This window comes from Phalacrocorax carbo, chromosome 1 (genome assembly GCF_963921805.1).
Source record: "Phalacrocorax carbo chromosome 1, bPhaCar2.1, whole genome shotgun sequence".
NCBI classification, from domain to species: Eukaryota; Metazoa; Chordata; class Aves; order Suliformes; family Phalacrocoracidae; genus Phalacrocorax; species Phalacrocorax carbo.
In genome coordinates, this window is record NC_087513.1 from 121,778,403 (window position 1) to 121,798,382 (window position 19,980).

A 19,980-nucleotide genomic window follows, 5' to 3' on the forward strand; every position below is an offset into this window, starting at 1 on the left:
GGTGGATAGCGCAGCAAGAATTGCTGAAACTTAGGTAATAGGGTATTATACAAAAAGCAAAAAGACTGAAAGATAATAACTGTCTTGTGCTCTTAATGGCATTTTGTTAGTTTCCAGCAAAGAGGGATTTAATTAATGTACGAATAATTTGTGAAAGCATAGTTAGAAGAATATACATAGCTTTTATTTTTTTAGCAGTGGAACGCCAGCAAAATATCTTGCAACTTTGGGCTCCATCTCTTTGTTTTTTTTAAAACAAAAAGATTTTTTTTTGGCAAGTGGTTTGAGAGTTCTTTAAAAAGAATAAAAGTGTAGTTATACCCAAATAATTTAATTCATGTGAACTTTTAAGTCAGCTTTTCAGTACATTAAAAACTGTAAAATAACTGCATTTAAAACTGTAAAATAACTGCATTTTGCAAAGATACATGTAATAGAAAATAATTACAAAATACAGTAAAAATTGTGATAATAAGTCTTCTTTAAGCGGTGCTGTAAATCTGAACTGTAAAATTAATCTAGGAAACAACCTTTTTAACTCATAGACATCCTCTAGGATTTAGTTGTAAGCATCTCTGTTGGTTTGATCCTGAAAATCAGAAAGTAGATGATCACTGTACAGCTCAGAGTTTCCATTTTTGATATTTGGGAAGATCCTCTCTTCTCCTCTGCCATGTTTATTAAGAAGTATGGTGTGAAGCATCTAGACGGCGTGGGCTGAACCACACCCAGCTCCCCAAGCACCACCAGCTGTTCAGAAATGCTCTGCTGGGAAAGCTGGGGCTGGGGACCGAGCAGCCTGGTGGGAGGGACAGGAGGGATCTGTGCTCTAGTATCAAGAAAAGGGAAACTGTAAGAAGGGGCTTCTTGGTTTTTTTTCATGGCTACTGTACTACACTTATCTGTCACTCTCTAATAGCCGTGCCTCTGAAAGCCATATTGCTCGACTGCGCTTTGAAGCCCATCGCTGCGGTTCACTTGAGCGGTTGATGGAACCAGACGTACATGACAAAACTCCTGAGCTATGTAACTGTATGGAAGGTCTACACCTGACCTTGGCTAACATGCCAGTTTCATTCCTTGTCCATGCTGGAGGGCATGGGGCATCATGCTGGGAGGTGCAGGATGGAATGAGGCAGTCACGACAATATCTCTGCTCACAGGAGCCTGCTCTGCTTTAGAGCATGACTCCACCACACCACATAAACTGTCCATGTTACAACTCTGCATTGGGCACATCTTGTTGAAGGTAAGAAGGGGGAGGATTTAAATTGTCAGGTGAAATATGTTCAGCTACTTGTGACTGTTTCCCATAGTTTTATTGCTGTTTTGCCTGTATTATGAGATAGGCATTTGAAACTTGGGGCGAGCCACTGCCCTTTTACTTTGCTCTTGACAAGCATACCTAAACATGGAAATAACCTGCTGTATCTAGTAGTGCAGACCCTGGCTATTTCAACTGACATCAAAGAACGTTTTTAAGAGAATCTTACAGCTTTGCCAGAGAAATCCTGACTTTTATGCTGTGGGCACATAAGACAGACTGTGAAGTATAAACTGGGGAAAGAATGGTCCTGATGGGGACTGAGTATAGAGGGTTAGAGTTTGTCTGTGCAAGAACACTGAGACAAGGGCCTTGAGGAGACAAGTCCAGGACAAAGACCTGAGACTGGGGAGAAGCAAGGGAACTAAGATCAGTTGTGGAGATGGCAGGGGGCCACTTGGGCAGAAAAATAGGGAATCTAAGCGAGAAGTCCCAAGATGGATAAGGGATCTGGGATTTGGAAACCTGATGGACTTGAAACTGGGATGAAATGAGGAACTGGAGATGTAATAGTGGAGCATAATAGTGATGAGGCCCAGTGCTTGGAAGCTGAAGAGTGAATGAAGAACAACTTTTGTAAGGGAAAAAAACAAAGGGTGTAAAAGCAGAAGACATTAAGGCTGAGGAAATGGGTCAAAAGTTGTGTGCAACTCAAGTACACTGCTCTCTGCTGCCGAGAGCCAAAGATTTCTGAGCATGGCCTACCATCTCTTCTTATTGGTCAAATGTCATTTGGAGCTGAGCCACTGTCAAAATAATGGCTTATATGCAAGAGGGCATCTTACTGCTGTGGTTACTACCTCCATTAGTACAAATGATAGAGGTCTGTAGTGTGGATTCAGCCATTCCACGCTGTGGTCAGGCCACTCTCCTAAGAAAGTATTTCTTAGGAAATGCATTTTCTACATGTTCTACATTTTTCCTCTAGGGCTTTAAAAATATAATGAATAAAAATACATTGAATAATCAGATAGTAAAATCAGGTGCTAAAAATTAACCAAAGTGGGAATTAGTTTTGGCAATGTTATCTTAGCTCACTGTAATTCTGATTGCATAGTCGTGATAGAGGATCTAATTACACATTCACGTAATGCTTATTCCAAGGGACTTCTTCCTCCACTCACTACTTCAGGTGGATTTGCATGAGGATTCATCAAACTTGATAGCTACAGACCCTGAAAGATGTGTGATGAGTGAGAGAAGTTTGCAAAGAAGGAATGACTTAAGGGATGGGCAACTGGGTGCTGCCCTGGGACTCTCTTCCTGACTCTGTCATGGAGGGCTGAGAGACATCCTCTGTCGAGTTCTTTACTGCTGTTGAAACGCTGTTTTCCCTACTTCTTTATGCCATTTTCAGAGCGTCTGATTGTGCTTGATTGTTGGCAGCGCTGAGCAGTCTTTTCCTTCAGTGAGGTCAGTGGTAGCTGCATTTTGAAGGTGTCTGATTCCTGGCTGGTGACAACTTACTTGGAGATGATTGCCCCCCAGCCAAGAGCCATTGGAGTGTCTTGCTGTGGGGATGTCTGAGGTGGTTATGAAGCAGCTGCTGAACCATTGCAGTTTACAGCTCAGCCCATTAGGTCACCTGACACAGTTTCTCATTTTCTTTGCTATAGCTTAAATTGGATGACCGCAGTCAGTGGTACTTTAAGCCATCCTCTCTTTACACCTCAATTCCCCAGGTGTGAAATGAAGATAATTCTTGTTCCTTTTTTCACTGGGAGATGGTGCTTATAAATATTATGGAAGTCATTTTCACAGTATACATACAGTGGTGATAAGTCCACAAAGAAACTTGCGCTGTCTCTATCAAAGCTGGAGTTTAATAGGATACAGCAGGAAAGCCTATGGCCATGTGGTGAATGGCAGAGTAAACTGAAAATATCATTCTGCTCACTGAACAAACAGCTAAAGATCTTGTGCACCGAATGGGATGGACCTGTTCCAGAAAAATAACCTTAGGTTTTGAACAACAACTGAAGACTCTTATCATGGGGCGTGCACACATAAAGGAAGATAGGCTTAAGGTTGCACAAGCATCCTTCAGTCTTGCCCCATCTGCCTTTTGAGTGCTCACCTTCATACTGTTTAAGAAAGCTTTTTGTGCATCATACATTTTTAGAAGTACTAGTATTTTACAGACCTGCATGCCTTTTTACCTTGTTAGTGATTCCATAAAAACATTAAGTGACTAGGAATACTAATTCAGTGATAAGTTTACCTGATACAACTTATTAAAAAGAATTCTTAAAAGCTTGTCACCAGGCCAGTCCACATGTACTTCCATCTGGCTAACAACCTGGAAAACAGATTTAGAAAGTAATTGAGAGAATATCTGTAAAAAGCCTGGGTTTCATCCTATTGGTAGGTGCAATGGAAGACTAGCATAAGCAAACTTTACATTTGGTAGGACTGAAAACTCCTCTTCCTTCTCTCTGTCCTGTCCTTCCTCTGCACCCTTGCTCAACACCTAGTTTTCATTCCATTTGTCAAGGTTGACACCCCACCCCCCACCCCCCCGCCTTTTTTTGTTTTCCCATGATTCTCAAATTAAACAGGACTTGATGTAACTAGTGACATGCTATTGAAAAGTTAGGCTTCTGGCCATGAAAACTGTGAACAAGCTATTTGAATTTTAATTAATGCTTCAGATTTGTAAAGGATAAGTTTTTGGAAGAAGCTGTTGAAACTTTTTAGAGGGAAAAAATTAATGGCAGTTTCTTGAAGACCAGAGAATTTAAACTGTTTTTTTTTTTAAAGACAACTTTTTAAATATTATGTAACATGCTTTAATTTTTTGATACAGCACCAGTAAAAGCAAGTGTAGCTGTTGTGCAGAACATCACTGTTTAATAATTATAGCACTGAATAGCTATAAGACAGTTTGGTCTAACAAGTCCATAGACTAGGATGATTGATTGCCAGTCATCAGTCTGGGTTTATGCTGTTAAGTTTTTGATGTCCTGTATAACCCTGGTGAGATAACACTGAGCAAGAACAATAGAGAGGGAGTCCCTGAAATCTTCCATCTTCTCTTCTACTGGGAATCACTGCAGGGATTTTCATTTTGAGTATAATCTTGCTTCAGATTTCATAACAAGATACTAGTATGCTGAAAAATACTGAGCAGATGTTCCTACAAACAAATACAAGACAAATATTCTTCCTGTTTTGGTTTACATGGAACACATTCACTTGCATAGGAACAGTCCAGATATGAGAGAGGTATTTTTGTCCTCCTGTTTGTGTGCTTAAATGCAGCAGAATGAGATTATTCACAGGCATGTCACATAATAGCCATGAAGCCCCAAAAGGAGGCTTTAAGGATATCCATTCATGCCACAATCATGAAATTAGTATTGTATATAAAACTGAAGATCACAACACCAAAAGCCTGAAACTACAGCATGCCATGATAACACTGCAGAATAAATGAGAGTAATTATTGGTACTGTGTCCCTTGACTGGCCTTTCTGAGGAAGCAGAATACATGTCAATATACTTGCACTGCTGCTAGTCTCTGAAGAGTCAGTTCAGAGCTCTAATATCCCTGCGTCTCTCTGAGCCAACTGATTGAGTTCATCTTTTCCTTAGACGTGTTTGTCTGGAGTTGCTTTTCATTGTTTTTGCATTGTATTTTCGTATTTTTAATTTTTCATTTGTGTATTGATGGTAAAGAAAAAACATTTGAGGATACCTTTCCCTCTTTTTTTTTTTAAGTTGAACAGGTCATGGGTCTATAAATATTTCAGAGTATCCAACAAGAATTGAAAATATGGAGGACACTGGAAAATATGTGAGAAAAATCCAAGCACTGGTGATGTAATTATTTTTGTGTGACAGATTCCCTGAAATTTCCTTGGTGATAGGAGGCACAGGTATGGGACCCTGTTATGCTTTGGCAGATTGCCTTCTACTGCCAAGTATCTCTGTGAACTTTGTGCTATAAGAAAAGACACTAGGGCTCCTAGCTTGTTTCCCTTTTTGTGTAGTGGTAAGGTGGCCTGGATTTGCCCCGATCCTTGTTGAATCGTAAGTAGTTTCTAGTTTATTGCTGAACATAATTGTTTTTGCTTTGGGACAGAGAATGTGTACAGTTGTGTGAATAAAGAGATTGTGTTGTATTTTATGAAGTGGAGGATTACTGCAGTAAGGAGGAAAGGCGACAGTTGGTTGCAAATTGGAGCACAAAGCTTGAGTCAACTGATTCTTCTTCCCTATCACTCCTGACTTCTGTCTTCTCTGGACTGTTTTGTTGTTTATTAACAGCACAGAGGTCTGGGTGTTGCTTTAGAAACGTCTTACCCGACTTAGTTAACTATGTGGATGAACAAGAGTCATGTTGTTATTTGGGCGCTGAGGGCGGGTTTCTGTTGCCTATATGTCATTGTCTAGTGCTCTTTGACATGCTGCAACATGTCCCAGACCTTTGCACGGGGTGTGCAGGTCTGGTGCAGATGTTGAGCCCTTTGGAGTTTGGAGGACTGGCTGCAGGAGGGCAGGGGAGACACGGCACCAGAGATCTGGACTGGAGGAACAGAATCACACCCATAAAGTCTGAAGAGAATTTGTTGTTACTGTTTTTGTATCAGTGCAGTGCAGTTTTTTGTTTTGTAACTAGCTAGCCCATTTGGCAGTAGATTGTCTGATAATGAGACACAAAAGGAAACATTTTTCTACTCTCCTTAGCTGCCTATGACAGTTTGACACTTCAGAGATTGCAATGGGATGCTACTAGTTCATCAGCCAAACTCAGAGAGGGCTCTCGCTGCTTCCGTTCTGTTTACCACAACAGAACTTGGGCAAGTACCACAAGAACATCCTACAAATATCTGAATAACTTTCTCTTTTGATTATGTAAATATTCTACGTTTTCTTTTTCCTCTACGTTCTCTATTCTAAGCCCACTCTCCTAAGATGCTGAAAAACTGTGGAAGTAAGAGGCAGAAAATGTCAAGGTAACAAAAATGAACTGTCATTAAAATCTTACCTCTTCTACTCCAGGGAATAACTCTGGTATTTGAGAGAGAGGAGAGAGTAATGAGCCTGAGGGATTCCTTGTCAAGGAGGGAAGGAAAGTAAAACCTGTTTCATAAAGTCCAGCCTGCAGTTGAAAGTAAGAAACAATAGTGTTAATGAAAGCAGTGTGCACCTTAGTCAAAGTATGCAACTTTTCATAACTTTTTGAAAGACCTGGACATCTGAAAGACCTGCATGGGCAAATGCCAAGTCCCGTACCTGGGGTGGAACAACCCCATGCACCAGTACATGCTGGGGGTTGCCTGGCTGGAAAGCAGCTTTGCAGAAAAGGCACAGGGGTCCTGGTAGACACCAAGTTGAATATGAGCTAGCAATGTGCCCTTGCCTTGAAAAAGTCTAGGAGTGCTGTCAGCACGTTGAAGGAGGCAATCCTTCCCCTCTACTCAGCACTTGTGAGGCCACACCTGGAGTGCTGGGTCCAGTTCTGGGTTCCCTGGTACAAGAGAGACATGGAGCTACCAGAGGGAGTTGAGTGGGCAGCCAATAAGATGATGAAGGGATGGGAGCATCTCTCATCTGAGGAAAGGCTGAGAGAGCTGGGACTGTTCAGCCTGGAGGAAAGAAGGCCCACGGGGGATCTCATCAATGCATTCAAATACCTGAAGGAAAGGTGCAAAGAGGACAGAGCTAGGCTCTCCTCAGTGACGCCTGGTGACAGGACCAGAGGGAGTGGACACGTTCGTGAAACACAGGAGGCTTCATCTGAACATCAGGAATCCCTTTCACTGTGAGGGTGACCAAGCACTGGCACAGGTTGCCCAGAGAGGTTGGGGAGCCTCCACCCTTGGAGGTATTCAAAAGCTGTCTAGACCTGATCCTGGGCAGTGTGCTCAGGGTGGTCCTGCTTGAGCAGGTGGGTTGGACCAGGTGACCTCCAGAGGTCCTGTCCAACTTTAACCATTCTGTGATCTTGTAGTTGTGGTGATATGCCTCCTGTACTGTATTTCTTTAACAATAAAGTAGGTGGAAATTACCATTCTGCTGTCATCCACTAGTGTTGCATCTGCCTGTTTATTTAGCCCTCAAAATGTCTTCTAAAAGTTATTCTTAATTTCTATTAATGTCTAAAAGTTATTTCTTTTAAAATCCATAGTTAATAGTTCTACTGTTCCTCTGTAGTACTGAAAGGTGTGTGAATAGTTCCTGTGTTTGTGCTGCATTGCACAGTCTGCATGACCCTGATGCTTGCTGATACAAGTAAACAACAGCTAGTATGGCAGAACACCGCTGCCCTGTGGACGTAAGTCTACTCGATCTATAGACTTTTAGAAAACAGCCATGATTGGAGAAAACAAAAATCATAACTCTCTAAACGTATCTAAGCTCCTAACTATAAATTTGTATATGTTGTCTGACCAGACTTTTGGCGTACTGTGATCAGATGGATTATTCTTGGATAGTTGGACAGTTCTTTACCCTCTGTTTTCTTTAATTTTTTCTTTTGCACTTGGTTGTTACCTTACCATTACTTTGATCTGTATTTATATATAATTCCATTCATCCTTGCTTAGGGCCATAATGTAGTTTTGAAACAGTCATGCATACTGAACAATGTACCAATCTGAATGCTGTTATTGTACCAAAGTCTCCTGTGGTATGGTGCTATTCCCCTCTCTTCCCATCTAGCTTTCCTTGCTTGCCTAAGTACCAAAATGCTGATTAAGTTCCTTGCACTGGGAAATTTTGTCCTGCTTATGGACATGAAGACTTTTTGGTTTGGGTTGGGTTTTTTTGTTTGTTTGTTTTTGTTTGTTTGTTATTTTTTACCTACCTCCAGGTAGAAGTAGTGGTAGTCTTTCTCTTCAGACACTGTTTTCTGTGAAATAATTTATTTGATACTATTTGTTCTCCAGAACACCTGTGTCGAGGTAGTGGCTCAGTAGCCTGGATGCCCTGGTGGAGGTTGCTACTTTGGTGGACGTAGTCATGCTAGTTAACATCAACAGAGAATTCTTCCTGTATGTTGATTGAAGACAGCTATTTCGAAGCAGATAAACTTTGAAACATTCATAACGTTTCTTTCTTTTACTGCTTTTTTGGGTGCAATGTTTTAAAAAGGGAACTCTCATGCCTTCTTTGGAAGAGTTTTCATAAGTATTTTGTGTTTTTTCCTCCTGTTTCTTCCTGCTACAAGTTATCAAACCATTAATGGTCATTTGTGCTGAAATAGTCTGTTAGTTACAGTAAACCTGCCTGGTGTGAGCTGGGCTATATTAATTACATCTAACAGCTAAATGCAGGGGGGTTTATATTTGTTTTTTATTTCAGTTCTCCTCACAGTTCCTTGGGAATGCAAACCAAAAATATGTTTAACTGTACAGATTATTCTAGTTGCTAAAGATCATTTCCTTATTCCTGTAAGGACTTGACATGGGAGCAGCTCTGAATTGACTGAAGGGTAAATTTCTGGCAGAACAAGAACCTGCCATCTACTACTAGATCAGGAGACCATCTTTCTCAGATAGATGCTGTTGGAATCAAAAAATGTCTTTTTGAGAATTAGAAGTTTGAAAGTCACAATCACAAAAGGGGCTACCAAGGCTCTGCAAACAAGCTGACTGGCTTGTTTATAGAAAGCCCAGGAGCATCAGTAAGTTGACCAGTGACAGTGTCTGGTCTTGCAAATTTACACCTGATGTTATCGTTCCATCCATAATGTTCTACCCTGGGGACATGTTTTTGTATCTCTGTATTAATAGGTTTGCTACCATATAATCGGTGAACTTGTTGCAGTGAGAAACTTGGAATAAGAATTGCATTTGAGTTCATCCTAATAGCGCAAGACAGTAGGACACCTAAAAGGGACCCGCATATGTAGAGATATTTAAGTTGGCTTTTGCTCAACATTATAGAATGTTGTCCCTTTGGCAAAATGACTTAGAGTTACAATTTCTTGAATTTTGCAGTTTTAAGAACTAGATGTTACTTCAAATGAAATATGAGAGCTTTATTGCTGTTAGTGTACCAAACTTTAATGTCTTGAAAAGTTTGAAAATGTATGTTACAAATAAATCTCTTTCCAGGCACAGTATGTGCTTTTCCTGCAGCAGTGAAACATGAACAGATGTACTTTGCTATTCTAACCTGAATTCCTTTAAAAATGTTATTCAAAACCTAAGTTTGTAAATTATTCTGGTGTAAAGTTGGGTTACTGGATCACGTTGTTTCCCTTTCCCTGCAGAAAATACCTGTGCACCACAGTTCATTTCATTAGGTTAAAACTTGCAGGACTGTTGAACCTTGTGATGCTTGTTAGTATAAAGCAAGGAAGTTAGTCTTTTTGTTGGGCACAGGATTGGTAACCAGGGGATGAAGCTCTGTTCTTGCCTCAGTCTCCAAGCCTTCCTGTATGACCTGGAGAAAATCATTTAGTCTTCTTGAGGCCTTATGAGCTGCGCCTATAAATAGGAGAAAAGTTCTGCAGGTACTCATTAGTGAGGCCTTATAATTCCTGAGTGTTGTCATGATGCTTTGGGATCCTGACAAGGAAGGTACCAGATAAAGGCAAAGGACAGATTGCTATGTTCTTCCTTTTCAAGATTCGAAAGCGGAACTTGGAAAAGCCTCTTGAAGTTTGAAGTTATGTTCCCTTAATATATCTATCACCAAACATAACCACTTTTTTTGTTTCCCTTTGGCTCACTTTTCAGCTTTCATTTCTTACTCCTCAGGAAAAGTCTTCTAAAACTGGTCCATGTGTTTCTGCTAATTGCTACTCTATGCCGTTCTAGAAAAATGAAGAATAATTGAGTAGTTGGAAGAACTGGGCCATAAAAGGGGTAGCTTTTGGACAATTCATGAAATAATTGGTTCCTTTTAAGAGTAGGGTACTCCCTCTGCTCGTGAATTATTCATTTTAATGCTTTTGTTATAATGGCGACAGTGTTCAGGCTCGGAGGCAGTTCTGGACAGCCGCCTTCTGCTGAAATACTGCACAGCAGCAGCTACCATTTGTTTTATAAATTAATGCATCTAAGTCAATAACATAGTGAGTAAATGTATTTTCATGATCAAGAAAATGAGAAAAGGGGAAGAATAACAATGTTATAACTAAGAGGGTCTGTTTTGCTGAAGGGTTAGGTTTGTTTACTTTTCTGGGAACTATTTAGGGAAATCATTTAAAATAAATATTTTTACAGATTATTGTGTTTAGTGTTAGATGCAAATTTATATCTATAATGAAAACAGACATTAGTGTCTCTGCTTTGTATAGCATTGAGCAATAAAAGGCCATTTCAAAACACTCATTGTACATAAACACATCAAGTTTTTCTTAAAAGTAATGTTTAAAAGTCTCTTTGAAACAGGTTTTTAAGACGAAACATAACATAACCACATAACCCACACAGAAAATGTATCTGAGTCATGTGCGTACAGAAATAAAAGTTTCTTTGTGGTATCTGGTATCAGTCTTTCATTAAAGCATGGACTTTCCTGAAGAGAAATTCCAGTGCAGACGGTTAAGGGTTCTCCCCCCCTCTTCCCCCCCCCGCCTCCCTACACTTTTCTGACGCTGACTTAAGCCCCTGAGCCTTGCAGGGTACATTAGGGACGGTCCCCGTGCAGAGCCGGGGAATTCAGGGCTGGGGACTCCGTGGTACTGGTCTCAGTGGACAGAAGCATGTGCTCCAGTACAGTGCTCTCGCTCTGTCTGATGTGATTTTAAAAAGGGGTGTTTTCTCCTAAGCCATATACGTACTCCTAAGATGCCTTCAAGCAATAGATAAGTGCGTGTGGGGGGCGGAAGCAGTGAGCAGATAGATGAGTGATTAGGTCATTTGGATTAGGACGGAGCGTTTTTTATACTGAACTCTCTTCTCATTCCTCGCTGATCAGATTCTCGGCATACACGGAGGGTTGAAACTGCGAATGTAGAGAAAAGAAAACTCCATAGATGGATATAGTTGCAGAACTATAAGGAGTATTGAAGAAGAGAAAAGTTTGAATTGAAAGTATATGTGGTTTCAGGGAATCTGAATCATGCGGTATTACTTTCACTTTTTCTAGGCTTGTATTTCCTATGAACAAACCATCAGGGAGATAGAAGTTCTGATTTAGATAATGTCTTGCAGTCTTTGGAATAACACATTCTGCTGGAGGGGGAGTCCTTTTGGCAAAGGTCGCGCTCAGTGAGCGGAGAGCTTTCCCGCTGCCCACGTTCACATTGTTTCTGCTGGGAATGTCAACTTTGGGCCTTTTCCTGTGAATTTTTCGTATATTTAGGTGGCTACCCCATGTAAAATGGAAGCACCGATAGGAACCCCTCCTTTCCTTTTTCCTGTAGCTCTGCTCAGACCATTCTCTGTTAGCATGGTAGTGGTACAAAGTGTGTGGTCTTTCAGCTCTGACTAATGCATTTTGTGCTGTGTGACTGAAAATGCCTCGTAGTCTGCCAGGGCTGACTGAGGGTTGTGGAATGTGGTGCCTTTTCTCTGTTTCTCTCTGATTTTTTTTCTTTTTTTTTTTTTTTTTCAGTAGAAGTGTGTAGGCAGCTTGTTGAGAAACCTCAAGATGCAGGGGAAATGCTTGTACGTTGTGGAATGCGGCTTCCCCTGGGAGACCCCGGGCGGGCGGGCAGGCAGTGAATGAGCAAAGTGGAAGAATGAGAAAGGGAGGAGGTTGGAGGCAGGGACAGATAGGAAAGAGTGAGAGAGGAGGAAGGAAGGAGGTGGAAACAGAGGGGCCCGTTTCACTTTTTCTGAAGCAATGACAGCTGGTTCTGTCCTGCCTCACATGACAAAGTGCTGTGGAGAGGAGTATTTAAGCTGGAAGCCAGCAAGCAAGGGTGGTCAGCTGATTATTTTTTTTTTCTTTTTTTTTCCAGGCTTTAGTCAGGTGATCGCTGATGACTAGTCAGCCCACCAAGAAGGGACTACAGCACACAGGTAAGAGAGAAGCTGTGTACTCTTACATGCAGCTGGGGGGCCTGGGCGGGGGGAGGAGGTAAACAGCCCTAACATTGTTGGAATAGTTTAAAAAATAATAAAATATTCCTGACTTGCTTGGGTGTGTAACACTGTGATTGTCTCTTTCAATGCTGCTGCTTTTGCTATTCAGTCTTGTTCTCGCATTTTTGGTTTTTTTAAAAAAAATCTGTCTTTAATTAGAAGCTTTATTGGAAAAAAAAGACCAATTGTGCATTGCTAAATATAGTCCTGGGTATTGCATGAATGTTGCATTCTGTTACTTTTTGAATAAAATAACTTTCCATAATGCAAGTGTGTCAAACTCATATTTAGAGGGGAATTCCCAAATACTTAAACTATGAGTCATAAAAAGTTAAAGGACCAGTACAACAGTTCAGGATGAAAACTCCATTCAGCCTTGGGTAGCTGCTTTTGTATGTTTTGGTAGTTAAATATGTCTTTAAAAAACCCCAGAGATGTGCAAAAGCTGAAGCAGTTATAACTCTGCTGACCATAACGCAAAACATACGTAGCAGAGGCTAAACAGATGACTGGGGAGGAGGATTGTTTGAGCGTTCTTGCTTTCATGCATCTTTTCTTTCATTCACGTATCTAAGAACCTGGTGAAAGAGTCTTCTCACGTGCTGAGGGTGCTTCAAAGGGCTCTGACTCCCTAATTCCCTTTGTATAACGTCTTAGAAAGAAAACAAAACAGAAAACCAGTAATAAGTACACTTATTATAAGTGAAAAATTGCAAAATAAAAATCCGTAGTGAGTGTGACAGACAAAAGTGGTTTTCAGCTGGTTGCGTGCCTGGCTATTGTGCCACACTTCCTTCTCTTTAAACATAACTGTGTAATGTGCTCTTCCTTACCATTGCTCCTCTTTACTAAAAGATCTCAGATACTCTATGAAATTTTGAATGACTCATATTAGAAGATGCGTTCAAGAGTTTTTAAGATGAAAAAGACAGGCAAGTGTTCCTAGCTCCCACCTGTAGCTCTGAAAAACTCCTTGTGGTCTAGGGTTGAAGACGACTTTATTTTGAAAAGCTGTCATACATATTTCCATATTTTAGTGGTAACCTTATTCCTGTCTACTATTTTGTCGTATTGAAATAAAAGCTATTCGAGATGTACTTTTTCCTATCAGCATATGCAGTGTTTTATAAATGCTGGTGCTGTACACAAGGGGGATAAAGATGCATGACTTTCTAATTACTTTTATTTTCATGATGCTTCTCTTTTCTCATTGTTAAAAATGTCTCTACTTGTGACAGGCTGGCTGTGGGATGTTGGTATTGTCTTAGAACGACAGCTGATGCTTAGATGCTCAGAAGTACTGAGGTTTAATCTGGGGGAAGGAGACCCTGGAATGGGGTAGTGGGATAGGTGGAGGACTTTTCCTGTTGATGTCAGTGGTCCCTTATCACATGCAAGTCTGAGGAAACACCCAGCTTTGAGTGGCAGCCTGGGAGGGCAACTGCAAGAAGCATGGGAAGCATCGAAGAGGTCAGTAGTGGTAACAGTGGACTTACAGAAAGGGGTAAGAGTTGTGAAGTTGGCTTTCGTACTAGATCATGGCGCAGAAAGCATTCTTAGCTGTCAAATGCTCTTTGGCAATAGTTCTCTACTAAAGGATTTCAAGACATTTTTCCCTTTTTATGGGATGAGAGGAGAAGGGGTTTCATGAGGTGAGGAAAGATTAGTGAGGTGAAACAGTGTCAGGCAATAATGATTCTGGTTAGCAGAGATTGCTCTGAAGAGGCTGGTCTGCTTTCCATGAGGACCAACAATGAGGCACTTGCTCTTGAGTGTTCCCCTTCTCAATGATAACTAAGAAATGCATAGGCTTTGGGCTCTGGAGAAATTAGGTATCAAGTCTGAAAGTACCCCAAGTTCCTGTAAGCCGTTCCACATTAGCTTCATCTTAAGCAAAGAGATCTTTTATGAATGGATGCAAATCGTCTTATGTTTCGTGCAGTTGCCCTTAGGGGAATTCCTGGCAGGTGGGCTTGTCCAGGCTGCGCGCTGCAGAACGGCTGTCGGTGCGCGCGCATAAACAAGACAGTACATATTCTTACATATCGGCACTATTGTGGCGTGAGAGAGGATCAGATGTGTAGAACTGGAATGCATAAATATAAATCTATTTCAGAGAGCACTGATTTCTTTTCCTCATTTTTTCGTCTAGTGATTTTTGTTGTTGTTGTGGGTTTGTTTTGTTTTGGTTTTTTTTTAAATCTGTGGGGTTTCTTTGATTTATTGATTGTCTGTGAGCACTAGCATCTTTAAACTCCTGGCAAGGTAACCTGTCTAGTTCAAATATGTCTCAAAGATAGGAAATATTTTAATTTCAGGTATATTTCTGCCTTTTCATTTGCGTTTTTAATATGCTTGCATCTGAAGAGAGGGGTTTGTTTGTAATATTTCAAGTGCACTTCCTAGATTTCCACTTACTGATGTGAGAATCTCTTTTTCAAATAACTTCTGACTTGTGATCACTTTAGGTCATGTTTATTTAACCCTGGCATTGCCTAATGATCATGATTGCCCTGAAGCTAAGTAGGAAAAAATAAATAACTTGCCTGCAAATGAGGAACTGATTCTGTGTATATGGCATTATAAAGGATAACATCTGCAGTACTTAATTTTCCTTAGAGTAGTAGAAGAATTAAGAGTTCAACAGCTGTGCTGAGTAAACTTGCAAGAACATGAGCTCTTAGCACCTTTAAATACAGAGACGCTTACTTTCATAAATAAAATCAGTTTAAGAGTGTCAAGAAAAATCTCAAGAAAGAATAGCCGAATCACATTATTTTAATGAAATATTTATTATGATGAAGTGTTTTACTCTCTACTTTCTCATAGTTTGTTTTTATTAACTTTGGAGAGTGAAGACTGCAGATTTTTTGTTTGGCTCGTTGATTTTTATTACTAGATAAAGAGCAGACCATGCTGTTACTCATTTTAGTAAAATCTCTATACATGTATGTATTTGACACCAAAACAGTCATTACTTAAGTGTTATATCCCACTTCTATTTCAGTCGGACAGTGGTTTAGTTGTTTAAAACCAAAACTCTTCTTTCCCCTCTTCCCTAGTTACGAGCGGACTTAGGAGCGCAGACATCAGAAATCTGGAATAGGATTTTCCGCTTCTGAGGGACTAAGAAGCTTAGCCCTTTTTGGTTCTATTCGCATGAATCTCTTAAGGCTTCAGTCGCACGCTAAAACTCAAATAACCTCGTGAAATTTTACTATTGCCAGGCGAAACCCCTCTTGCGTCTTTAAGATCCTCTTAGACGTATTATCCGAGAGCTTACGGCGCTGGTTTAACTTTAAAATAGTCCGCAGGCTTACCGCTTTGAGTCGTTGTTATTACAGCAACCTGAGCAGCGCAGCCGCCGCCTTTCCCCCGCGGCCCCGGGGCTCCGGCGGCCCCGGCCGCGTCCCGGGGCTTGCGGCGGGGCGCGGGGGCCGCCGCCCGGCGGAGGGCCGGCAGTACTGCACCGCCCGGGGCCCGGCCTCCCCGCGGCGCCCCTCGGCCGCTGCCTTTGCAGCTGGAGAGGCATGTGCTGGCCTTCGTGCCTTTCCCCCCCCGCGGAAATGAAGAGAAGAGGCTGTTCGAGGCAGCTCCGGCAATTGCAACGTTCCTCTGCTTTCCCGAGGTTGTACGTGGGTTTTCTGCGTTAGCGCAGGTGGCGCGACGTAATACGCTGCACGTGGTGATTAAGCGTCGCGCTAAAAAGAAACCCACCCCCATGAAAACTGATATTCTTCCCAAACAATGCAAGAAGACTCTTAAGAAGTCTCTGTATCTACTGAAATGTGACAGGACTGTTAGCAAACCAAATTCGGTCTCGATGCAAAAGCACGCCAGCAGAATCCATCCGTGGCCGGATGACTGGGAAATGCTCTCGGTACACTCCCCAGAATCTGTTGGACTACAACAAAGTGGGAGAAATACCTAAAGCTTCTGAAATCAAGAGCTTCATGTTGGTATTTAACATCAATATACGTGAGCTATTTCCCAAATCAATTTTGCTGTCCCTCTTAGCAGTTGAGAGGGAGAAAAAAAAAAATCTCTTACAACTACATGCTTTGATAGAAGTAACCAGCTTCTAAAATAGTCACGAGCTCTGACACCTAATCGCTGTTTCTGATGAATGATTATTCAGAAGTGAAAGTCAGGCCACAACATGCTTACATCTCAGTTGAAAGCTGTCATTGCAGCACATGCTCTAAAGCGCAATTACATGGACTGAATATCCAGTAAGTTCACAGTGGGAAAGGAATAAGCAGGAAACTGTATTTGAGATTAAAATGCCTCTGTACTTTTGGAGCATCCTAAGAATAAAGTGGGTGTTCTATAAAATGCAAGACCTAGATGTAGGGAACTGCTTGCATGGGACTTCTCACTGGCAGCTTGCCACTTTTCCCCCCTGCCGCCACATGTACCGCTTTGGCCAGCGACAGCAGATTGCACTCTGTGGAAGCTGATGAGAAGGATTTTTCTGAGCCTGAACACAGAAGGTGCCATAACAAGCATCTTAAATGTCCCATGTTATAAAACTACTAAAGACGAGGAAGTACGAAAAGAGTTAGTAAATGATGCTAATGATGTGCACAACTCTTCAGCCAAATCAGGGCTCAGTACTCACTCACAGAAGGCAAAATAAGATTGAACTGAAGGAAAAAAATGCTGCAATTTAAGTGAAGCAAACTGGATCTTGGAAGGGTTCCCCCCCCCCCCCCCCCTTCATTCAGTTCATTCAGATCATAGCTAGCTTTACAGTGAATCACCTTTTCTGAGGAATTTACTCGTGTGTGCACTTCTTAAAACTAGTGTTATGATCTCTCATTTATAAGAGGAGAATATGGGTAAGCCCCAGAATGGTGAGCTGCAACTGAGGTTGGCAATCATTTACATCTTAACAAGAGTAATCAGAAAATCCACATTAGGGGTGCTTTCCCAAGGGCTGTGTTCCAAGCTCTTTAGTGTTACTGTACATTCTGAAGCTCATATTTCATTTGTTACTCAATCAAAATTCATACCAACAGAAGCAACATATTATGACAAGTTAATATAGTTTGTACTGTGCAGTGCCACGGCTCAAGATGTTGTTTTCCTAAGGATTTTTTTTTCCTTAAAAAGAGAGGCCTGTTTTTATTGCACATCTTCTCTTCTGTCATAGTAATAGAAGCTGAAGACCCACTTTTCCAAATGTTTTCTGCTTATTTACGTAATTATTAAATACCTGAGTGTGCACAGCGCGTTAGAAAAGTTTCGATCTTCTAACCTCTCCATTTCATCTGTGATACAAATCCATTGCTCTTCTCCAAATAAGACTGCCCACTGCTTAGGAGCTACTGGGTAAGAATTGTGGCTCTTCGAAGCAGGGTGCTACAGCCTTACTCTCTTTAAATCTACAGGAAATTTGCTCATGAGGACAAGCCAGATCTGAAGTGGTGTAATAAATCTTGCAAATAGGCAATTATGGGTTTAATTGTATTTTAATTCATGCATGCTCAAACAGCACAGTAGGTTCTCAGCAAAGGCTACCTGGGATCTCTTTTCAACCGCTTCATATGAAAAATTTATAGGACCATGTATTTTTGCAAAGAATATTGAAGAAATTAATTTTGGTGGTTCACTAAATTTTAAAAGGTCTCCTTAGGATGAGCTCTTTAGTGAGAGCTGTTGTGCGAACTCTGAAGATGTAGCTGAAAGAGGCTTCCCTGTAGCCCAACCTGTGCACCTTCTCACCAAATTCCTCTTCCTTTGAGGAAAAACGAGCCCTGCAGTTAAAGCTTTTTCACGGAAGGTTTTGCACTTTGCGTAGTCGCCGTGCACACTGCTGTCTGATACGGGACCTACGTTACGTGCTAAAGCTTGAATACCCTCCCTAATTGAAGACAAAGTTCTTTTCAGAGCTTCTCATCAGTCTCCAGAAACCGCTTTGTAGGTACTGATGTAAATGTTTCCTGAGAACAAGGTGGGGAATCCCCCCCAAAAACCCCTATCCGGCTGGAAGAAGAGTTTAGCCCTGCAAGTTAACATGGGAATTTACTGTTTGGGGGTGGTGGCTGTTGTGCGTTTTGGGGTTTATTTGGTTTTGGTCTGCTCAGTGAGAGACTTCAAGGCAGGCCTTTGCCATGCAGCAAGCCCACGGGGGAAGGGAAGTTCCACGCTGCCCCCGCCAGGCCCCTGCCAGGGCGGGTGGGCCGGGGCCGGGGCCCGAGGCCTACGGGCAGGGGCCCGCGGGCCGGGGCGGTCGGGGAAGCGGTGCCTGGGCGGGGCGGCCCCTGACAGGATGCCGGGGGCAGCGGGCGCAGCGGGCCGGGGAGGGCGGCGGCGGGGGCGGGCTGCGGCCCGAAGGGCAGCCCCGGTTTCCACCGCCTTAACGCGGCGGGTTGTCGGGGAAGGGCGGCTTTGGGGATGCTGGGTGCGTGGGGGGTGCGTGGGCGGCGGCGGCTGTGACACGGTGGTGGGTGGAGATTACTGCATTTCATCTGCTTTTCCTCTGACACCTTTTAAAGATACAGCCCACGACGCGCTTCAGGGGTTCGTGCCAAGCCCTGCTGGAGTCATCTCGCAGCCGAGCTCGAAATTTATAGCTCGCCTCACTGTGAGAATAGGAGTAATTCTGGGCAAAATCCGAAGGTTCTCCGCATTAAGCCGCCACCCCCCAGCTCCCGTGCAGAAGCGGAGCGTTTCTTTGGGCAGATGCTTTTGATTTCCCATTAACTTCATACAAATTTATGTAAAAGTACTTTCTGGAAGCAGAGCCTTGTCAGTAACATCTTGGGGTAAGAATTGTTCTCTTTAGCCTTGGCCGAGGTGGAGAAAGATGTGTTTCTTTCCCTTTTGATTTTCTTAGCTCTTCTTCTGTTTTGCTGCGGCTACGAATGTATTCTGTGTGCGGTATTTTTGCAAGCATTTGGCTCAAAAGTGGTGAACAGCTTGTTGTTACTGGTGCCTGTTTCCCCCTGAAGCACAGAGCATTTTTTTAATTTAAAGGGATAACAAGAATTTGCCTCTAACTAGTAGAAAACATTTGCCTATTTAGAGCTCTCCTTTCAGTTATAAAAGCACAAAATAATATTAATTGCCTAGTCTTCACTGGTTTTGTTCTGCAAAAAGCTTAGAAGCTGTTACAGGTTAAATACTTGACAATTTTTTCAGTATTAGTACTGTTTGAGAAAATACGGGTGTAGAGTGGGTTACGGTGCTCCAGTTATTTGTTTTCCCTTTTTATTAGGCTTATTCTTCATGTAATAATGTCTAGTTAGTCAGCTACTGGGTGGACAGGCTGAATAGATTCCAACTTTATAAATGTTAACGCACACTATGACCAGCCTTGAGTAATAATGCATGACTGTATGACATTCAATCAGAGAGGACGCCTGAACCATTCCAGTACGGCTCTGCTATGCACTTTTGGGGAGGACATACGTGTTTCTCAAAAATAGGAAAGAATCTGGTAAATGCAAAAAGCTGCTGGGGGAATGCAGCTTTGTGTTTCCAAGGAAAACAACAGGCAAAGTCTTAAGAGATGGCTTCTCCTCCTAATTAAGTGCCTCGATATGTGTGATAACATACCTTCATTTTTGAGATTTGTCAGCTTTGTGCTTCTGAAAAATCTTTCCCTTAGTCTTCAGCCATTTTCTAACCATTACCTTATTCAAAAAGTAAGCCCTGCTATGG

At 42.0% G+C, this 19,980-nt stretch overlaps 1 long non-coding RNA gene across 5 annotated transcripts in view; it reads left to right on the forward strand.

Moving 5' to 3' along the window:
- The window catches only part of LOC135317109 (uncharacterized), a 122,863-nt gene that overhangs the window by 25,249 nt on the left and 77,634 nt on the right, over window positions 1-19,980 (forward strand). For 4 of the 5 annotated variants that reach the window (XR_010376228.1, XR_010376229.1, XR_010376231.1 and 1 more), the window contains exon 3: window positions 12,189-12,249. This is a non-coding gene — a long non-coding RNA (uncharacterized LOC135317109). Of the gene's footprint in view, window positions 1-12,188; window positions 12,250-15,374; window positions 16,379-19,980 lie in introns of those variants that run through there. The other variant, XR_010376232.1, reaches the window with a different exon arrangement.